General features: G+C 41.7%; 1 non-coding gene across 1 annotated transcript; it reads left to right on the forward strand.

Annotated features, from left to right (window-relative positions):
• The first annotated feature begins 7,988 nt into the window (after positions 1 to 7,988).
• LOC136886919 (5S ribosomal RNA) lies at positions 7,989 to 8,107 on the forward strand. Its single transcript, XR_010861882.2, has one exon. It is a non-coding gene; the product is annotated as a 5S ribosomal RNA (ribosomal RNA).
• Positions 8,108 to 8,917: the final 810 nt, after the last annotated feature.

Below are 8,917 nucleotides of genomic sequence, written 5' to 3' on the forward strand. Positions count from 1 at the left end.
GCCCAGCTAGTGACAAGACTGTTGCTCTGGATACTTGGGCCCAGCTAGTAACAAAACTGTTGCTCTGAATTCTTAGGCCCAGGTACTGACAAGACTGTTGCTCTGGATTCTTAGGCCCAGCTAGTGACAAGACTGTTGCTCTGGATTCTTAGGCCCAGCTAGTGACAAGACTGTTGCTCTGGATTCATAGGCCCAGCTAGTGACAAGACTGTTGCTCTGGATACTTGGGCCCAGCTAGTAACAAAACTGTTGCTCTGAATTCTTAGGCCCAGGTAGTGACAAGACTGTTGCTCTGGATTCTTAGGCCCAGCTAGTGACAAGACTGTTGCTCTGGATTCTTAGGCCCAGCTAGTGACAAGACTGTTGCTCTGGATTCATAGGCCCAGCTAGTGACAAGACTGTTGCTCTGGATACTTGGGCCCAGCTAGTGACAAGACTGTTGCTCTGGATTCTTAGGCCCAACTAGTGACAAGACTGTAGGTCTGAATTCCCAGGTCCGGCAAGTGAGAAGACTGTTGCTCTGGATGCTAAGACAAAACTAGTGACAAGACTGTTGGTCGGGATTCTTAGGCCCAACTAGTGACAAGACTGTAGGTCTGAATTCCCAGGTCCGGCAAGTGAGAAGACTGTTGCTCTGGATGCTAAGACAAAACTAGTGACAAGACTGTTGGTCTGGATTCATAGGCCCGGTTAGTGACGAGGCTGATGGTCTGGATTCTTAGGGGCGGCTAGTGACAAGACTGTTGGTCTGGATTCTTAATTCGGTTAGTGACAAAACCGTTGGTATAGTTTCTTAGGGCTGGTTAGTGAAAAGACCATTGGTCTGGACTGGTTAGGTCCGGCTAATTACAAGATAACTGATCTGGGTGAGAAGGTGTGAAAAATGACCAAGATTACAGTTGAATCCACAGTTTTCTGGGTAGTTAGGCTGATTGGTGACAGTCCCAATGAGAGTTGGAATCTCGTACATCTATAGCTCGACTCGTATATATAACGCTTATATTTATTATTTGTCTGAAACGATCAACTATTTCGCAGACAATCTGGTCTGCCACTAGGACAAATTTTAATGCGAAACAATATAATGTGAAAGCAGAACTTCAAATTAAACTCTAAAACTACAGAATAGTTCTTGATATCTCATTCAACACCATAATGAATTAACCAACAAAAAGTCGTAGGAAGGTAATGCAAATGACAAAAATAAACATTGAAAAAAGTACCCGGGCAGCGCTGGGTACTACAGCCAGAATTTTGATAGTAATTAAGCAAAACAGTTTTCACGTGCTTAATGGTTTTAGAAGATATGTTGTGGTATTTACTACTTATGGTATGTTTCAGATTTCACGTGTTTAATGGTTTTAGGAGATTTGTTGTGGTATTTGATATTTATGATAAGTTTCAGATGTATTTTTACCATAACTTTTATCCAATTCATCAAGGTAAGATTTCGACTTTATACAAAGTTCCCTCATCCTTCTCCTTATAATCTGCAGAAGACTGAGGATGATTCTGAATAAAGTCGAAACTTGTCCTTGAATTGGAGAAAATTGTGGTAGAAACTAGGCTATATCTAAAACCTACCATATCATAATTTTCACGTGGTTATTGTTATTGATTAGCAAGTGGAGCGCTGTATCTTCCACCGTCTCCCTACTCTTGGTAACTAATTACCGATATTGACATATTGATACACTTCGCATCCTTCAAACACAAAATTAAAAGATTCCATTGAAGTCCTTTCCAGATTTCCATTGCCTTCCTTCCTTCCTTGCTTCCTTCCTTCCTTCCTTCCTTCCTTCCTTCCTTCCTTCCTTCCTTCCAACCAATGACCTTTCTTCTCACTAACTCTGTAACCAACCCTTGCCATTTATCGTTGCCGTACTTGTTGCATTGAAATGAAAATCCACAGCCTGTTTCCAGTTATTTGACCAGGTCAGGAATGGAATGAATGAAGCCTCCTTCTAGCGGCGAGGATGGGAATTGTGCCGGCTGCCGAGGCCTGTCGCACTCCTCTGGGGCAATGATTAATGAATGATTAATGAAACGAAATGATATTGGAGAGTGTTGCTGGAATGAAAGATGACAGGGAAAACCGGAGTACCGGGAGAAAAACCTGTCCAGCCTCCGCTTTGTCCAGCACAAATCTCACATGGAGTGGCCGGGATTTGAACCACGGAACCCAGTGATGGGAGGCCAGCGCGCTGCCACATGAGTCACGGAGGCTCATCTTGTTACATTGTTATTGTTAATAATTTACTGTTGATACTTAATATTGTTGTTTACACCGATTGTAATCTTACTATAATTATTTAAATTTGTGGTATTATTAGTGTAAATGGCCCTCCTTTGGCTGTATCTAATAAACAAACAAATAAATACATACAGTAAATAAGTAAATAAATATATGTGGATGGGTTGACAAATCAGAAAGTTTGGAAATCGCTGCATCACGGTTTGTTGTTGAACAGAGCGCCATACAAATGACAAGAACGGTGACAGTGATAAATGGAGCTCACAAGTCATACGCTATTTTAACTGAATCTGTCCACAAAACTCCGTGTCAACTCTTGACCTGTGGACACAGCCTGCTAATGAGCCTGATGGTCTGTAGCCTACCGCAGGTGGCTCTGACAGGAACAAGGGGGAGTTCGCTCAATTATGAAACAAGGGAAGAGCGGCCCCTTCTGAAAGATATTATTTCAAATGTCGCGCGTGATTCATGCGGTGTTGCCAATTCAAGCGGGATTTCCCCCGCACCAATGCTACAGTAACCAGACAGGATCATCAACATGACTCAAACTTTTGAGTGCTAGATATGCTGAGTTATTTTCATAGCAGTGTACCACGTAATGACTTTAGATACATTTGTTTGCGTAGCTCTATCTATACTATTAATAATAATAATAAACTGACCCTGCTGCTCCGCACCATTCCCTATGAACAGGTCAGATAACTCGTCTTGATATGCCTGCCCTAGTCGTATTGTTTTGCCTGCCCTTTACAATTGTGTTATGAACATTTAATACTGGTACATAATAACTGATTCATTCGTAATGTATTTTGTAACACTTTTTTTCCATACAATATTCTCTCTGCTTCGACCATTCTTAACATTTCCAAGCGATCTTGTCCGAGATAGTGCAACATACAATTGACCGTGACTGAATACTGGTTTGGGTTCCCCATTTTTTCCAAGAGTCTGTCCCTGCGCTTTATTGATGGTCATACAGAAGGCTGGGCGACTTGGTACCTTTCCGTCTGTACGTACGTAGACTGTTTACTCTTAGCAGTGTGCAAGAAATTAGGAACGTTCTGCCATCTGTTGAGTAAACTTAGAAGGTGGAGAAGGACAGAGAATCAAAGAGTATAGCAGAAAATAATAATCTTCCATGATATAAGGAAGTGTAAAATCTCTACCTTCACAGATAGTAACCAAACATAGCTATATACAATCACATTATTATGCATGAAGATTGCATATAACAGAATATTAATGAAAGTGTAAGTCGCTTATCAACCTGCTAAGTATAGAATGTATTGCGGGTTAGGGTAAGCCTTCGCCTGCAATTGTTGGGGTGATCATTTAATGATTTAATTTTACTCAAAGTTGGCTTAACTTAGAAACTATGTCTCGTGATTCACCGGCAGGTAATTTCGGAGAGAATACAACATAAATGAAGCAAATAAGTTCAGTAGAACGAACTCATTTTATAGGCATCTGTCTGTTTGTTCGGGGTAGGCTCGAAAACTACTCGACCGATTGTGCTGAAATTTGATAACGATACAGCTTCAAATCCCGAGTCACGCATGGGATACTTTTGATTTTGAAATATTTTACCGTTTTGAACCAGTGGGGGATTTTATAGGGGTATGCCCCAATTTTGGACAATTTTTGCTCTATATTAACTGAAATAACGGGTAAACGGTTGGTCCTATCAAAAAAATTAAGTACACCACTTGGCCTTGAAATTGTGTTTTCTACAAGAAATGTCATATGCATTTTCTTCGTAACTCTAACGATTTTTGAGAAATTCAGATTTCTTGCATTTTCGGCCGAGGCCGTCTTCACTAACGAACAGACTTGCCAGGTATAGTTCGCGTGAAGCCATGTTCGTTATCATTCATTATCATTCGTGTAAAATCGTCATTCTTTTGTTTAATCTGTATAAATAAAATCGCAACAACCGTGTGCCTGTTTAACGAATTTGAGGATATGTTCCTCCCGTAGTGTATATGCGCACTAAGAAAGGATTTCTAAAAATTCCGATTTTAAAGGGGTGAAACGGGGTGAAATGTGGTTTTATATTTTTGTTCAATATCTCCGTTTTTGTGTAAAATATTGTACAAATATATTCATTCAATCTTCCAAATCGTCTCAATAGTACAACAAAAATCTTGCATTTCTTGAAAGTCAACGGAAATATTTTACTTTCAAGATTTCCAAGATAAAATTCTTAAAAAACCAAGGCTGCGGCACTTTCCACCACATAAGTGTACTCGCCAATTCACTCCGCTTTTCGTACAGTTATCCGTTTCAGGTGAAATATTGACCATCTACATATTTGTTAGCTGTCGTGCCTGTTTGTTTGTTTGTTTGCCGGTTTGTTCGTTTGTCTGAGTTCTTGTAACTGGAAAACTACTGGGCATATTTCTTTAAAACTTCATTTATAGAATCCACCTACCCTGGGTAGGATTTAGGGCCAATATTATTTCTAAGTACCTGATTGCACTAGGGATTTATAGGAAGCTCGAAACAGTAATTTTATCGATCCTTAATGGAAATGAAATTCTAAAAGTTTTTTTCTCATGTGAAACTTTTCGATTGGAAGATTAATAAGGGAAATATCATTAACGGAAAGTTTAGCAGGTGGGTTAACGGGAATAACTAAAGAGTCCTTCTACTCTTTTCGATAGAAGAGATAATAAGAGAGGTTATCGTCAACTATTGGTTTCGTGAGTTTTCAGTCACAGCGCTACGGCAGGTTTCAGATAAACAACAATGTGCACCCGAGAAGTAGGGAGAATTCCTGACCAGGGAGCGTATCTTTCAATAAACTCTTTGATCGTCCTCATTCTGTCCCTTCAGCTTTATCGTACTTCACATGACTGCCAAGTGCTTTCGTACAAAAATATCAATTTAACATTCAGTATTAAACGTTTGCATACAGGAATGTAAATTCGCATAAATTCATAAAGGAATCATGTAATCCATTTTAAACCACCGTGAGAAGAACGGGTACATATGCTAGTTCATCAATTCAAACATACTGGTGTACATAAAATCACCTGTTGAAGCTGTGATTGGTTTTAAACCTAGAACCGGGGATGGAATAATTTTGACTGCTATTGAAATTAAGTTAATATATTTTCATTTTCGATAGGTATAGTTGTTTATCATTACCCTTTTAACTCTGTTTCTGTTCATTGCTTTATGTGTTTCAATATTGGTTCATCATTTGACTTCAAACAGCGGAGGAGAGGAGATGAAACTCGTAGGAACCCGGCTTTATTGTCTTTGTGAAGTGTGGTAATAACATATAACTGTGGAGTGCTTAGGCACTTTTTACTGTACCACTTAATGCAGCTTTGTATTATATGTTGGTGAGAGGTATTGGTGCTGTAATTCAGACTTTCCACAATTTATGTTGCATGCACTCACGGAAAGGGGTGTTCCATTATAAAATGTGCTGTGTATGACCCCTGAGCGTTGCGGCTAACTCAGGCATAGCTGAGCAATCTGTTACAGACACCAGTGTCGTGAAGATGGCAACACGTCGCGGGTTAACCGACTTTGAAGGTGGGATAATCATCGGCCCACGGCGCATGGGTCATAGCATTGCGCAGATTACACACGAATTAGGGTTTCCGAGGTCAAGAGTGTCGAGGGTGGATCTTCAATATCGCGGAGAGAATGTTACCACCCACGTATACCGCCGCACGGAAGACCACAGGTGTTCAACAAACGGACATCACGTCGCCTCCGCAGAACCTTACTGGGCGTTCGACGAGCTACTGTGAGCCATATCAACGCCCAGTTAAAGGTTGGGAGTCAGAAACCCATTTCTACCAGGACTGTAAGTAGGCAACTGCACCGCATAGGCTTCACCAGCCGACGACCAACACGTGTTCTTTTGCTGACACCACTTTATAGAGCTCAGCGACGTGCATGGGACCGCGAATATCGGCAATGGACCATGGAACAGTGGTATGGTCCGATAAATCCCGGTTCCAGTTGTATCGAGCTGATGGGCGCGTGAGAGTGTGGCGTATGCCCCATGAAGCTATGGGTCTTGCGCGGCAACAAGGTTGTGTCCAGGCAGGAGGTGGCTCAATTCTGGTCTGGGCGGCGTTCTCATGGTCGCAATTAGGCCCCATTGTCCGGCTGCAAGGGAGCGCTGACAGGTGCACGTTAGGTGGACATTCTTTCAGACAATCTGCATCCCTTTCTGGCCCTAGAGTTCACTGATGAAGATGCCGTGTTTCAACAGGACGATGCTCCATGTCACCGCTCTATGGTGGCACGCAGGTGGTTGGAGGAGCACTCCAGTGAAATTATGACCATGGATTGACCCTCCAGGTCCTCCGATCTTAATCCAGTCAAGCATTTATAGGATTCTGTGGATGCTGGTGTCCATAAAAGTTGCACCAACTACACAAGACCAATTATGAGCAGCAGAGACGCGTGGGTCCAGATCCTTCCAGAACGATTCAATACCTTGTTGATTCGATGCCTCACCGTATGGCTGCCGTTTGGAGGTCTCGCGGAGGAGCAACTCGTTATTAATATCACATTCACGCTTCCCATGAGTTTTGCCCACTAAATGTAATTTGAATATGTTACAAAGCAAGGAACTTCACAAAGTTGTTATGCCTATTGTAATAATAACAATAATAATATGAAGAAGAAGAAGAGCAGCAATAATTTAAAAACGTACCTTCAGCCTGAACAAACTGATTTTCAACGTGATCAGAATCACAGCTTCCCCAGTGATCACTTAAATTGCGGTATTCTTTGTTTTCAGCTTCTCGTCACAGATCCTCTTAATCTGGACGACGCTCTACATCAGACGTAACATTATCTTCCTTGGAGAAGAAGACCATTCTGGCATTTCACTTGATACGATCTGTCAGTTAGCATGTGGGTAAGTAGATATGTGATTTTCTTACGAGGTAGTATGAGAAGTACTCTATAAATTACACCCAGCATCAGACATTGTCATATTCTGCAGTTATATCAATAAATAAGAAGCTTCTGGAAACCAACTTGTACGTAGGTTGAGAATGAGTGAACCTGATCTGGATGAAATCCAACTTGCTCACCAGGTACTGTTCTCAGTATTTCAGAACAGATTCTATTTTATTCGGCTCGTAAAACACCTCTGATGAAAGCAATGAAATATACAGGCCTATAATAACACACTGAAATATTCTTGTCTCGAGCTGCGCTCAGCTGTGCTCCCTTACTTAGGTTTTGTGGCCCACACAGCAGTTTCAGTGTGATACCCATGGACTCGAATAATGTAATTAAACTGATTTTTTTATATGGATACGTCTTTGGGCTGGAATCGGAGTCACCAATTTAGTGTGGAAAGAAAACCGACATGTGGTAAAGAGGCAACTGGTGTTCGTCATTTTCTTCCTCACGTTATTACGAGAACACTGACTTCTATACCGGGTATATCAGAACTATCCCGACCAAATAGTCAGGGAGGACCTTAGTGTAATTTTTAGAACGATGATGCAATCGGATTGGCGGAGACAATTTTTATTTTCTAGAAAATAAACTTAGTTTGTTGCTTCCGGGCGCGCGATTCAAATTGAAGAACTCGCCAGAGCAAGAACTGCTGCTGTGCTTCCGGTAAGAGAAGGGGAGGGACCGGAATTGTGTTGTATGGTGGAGACAGAGATAATGCTCGTTCTACTCGCAAAGGATTGTCCTTGTTCCTTATATCCAATATCCACAGTTCGTTTATTAAACGACCATAGCCAACGGCCATACCATGTTGAATACACCGGTTCTCGTCCGATCACCGCAGTTAAGCAACATTGGGCGTGGCCAGTACTTAGATGGGTGACCGCTTGGGAACACCACCTGCCGTTGACTCAATTCCCTTTTGTCCGGCCACGCGGTGTAGGAGGCAACGCGTACGCCTGTCACCCAGCAGCCCCGGATTCTATTCCCGGCTGGGTCAGGGGTTTTTAATTGTAAATGATTAATATCCCTGGCTTCTACACTACCATAATTACACTTACACTTAGGTTCCTATCATATGGTGAAAGTAGTGGCAAAAGATCTACAGAGATTGACGCCACGAACAAATATCATTTTATATAAAACAACCATAAATGCACACACACAGTACAGGAAGACACTGTAATTAAGAGACACTTGTCAGTCAAGGAATGCACCAGATCGTTACTTCTCTCCTCTGTTGGACGCAGTAATGTTCTTTATTTTATTACAAGATGCAACACTGCCGCCCCACGATTGTGTATTCCTTCACTCACAACATTGTAAACGGAATGAAATACTGAACGAAGGAAAAACATGCCCAATTGTTTGATTACAGCGGATGTTCGTATGCACCCCTCTTACTTCGATCCACAGTCCACAACAGTGTAGTATTGACCTTCAGACTCTGTTCAGAATGTATGGTGTGTTGCAATTTACTTCTGTCTCCATCAAGAGCCGTTGCCGACCAGCGCTGCATTGGTGTTGCAAGGAGAAAACGACTCAGTTCTCAACGCTGTGATGGACATTTTGAGAGCCCCGGACATAAGAATTTGACTTTATGTTCATCGCATTGTTGCCAGTGTTTTGCTCGTTCTCCCTCTCTTCTCCCGGAAGAGAGATTTAGTCTGGTTTTATGAACTTGATGAATGTAGATGATTTAGTTTTTTCCTTATAGTACTT

Source organism: Anabrus simplex, chromosome X, assembly GCF_040414725.1.
Source record: "Anabrus simplex isolate iqAnaSimp1 chromosome X, ASM4041472v1, whole genome shotgun sequence".
Taxonomy (NCBI): domain Eukaryota; kingdom Metazoa; phylum Arthropoda; class Insecta; order Orthoptera; family Tettigoniidae; genus Anabrus; species Anabrus simplex.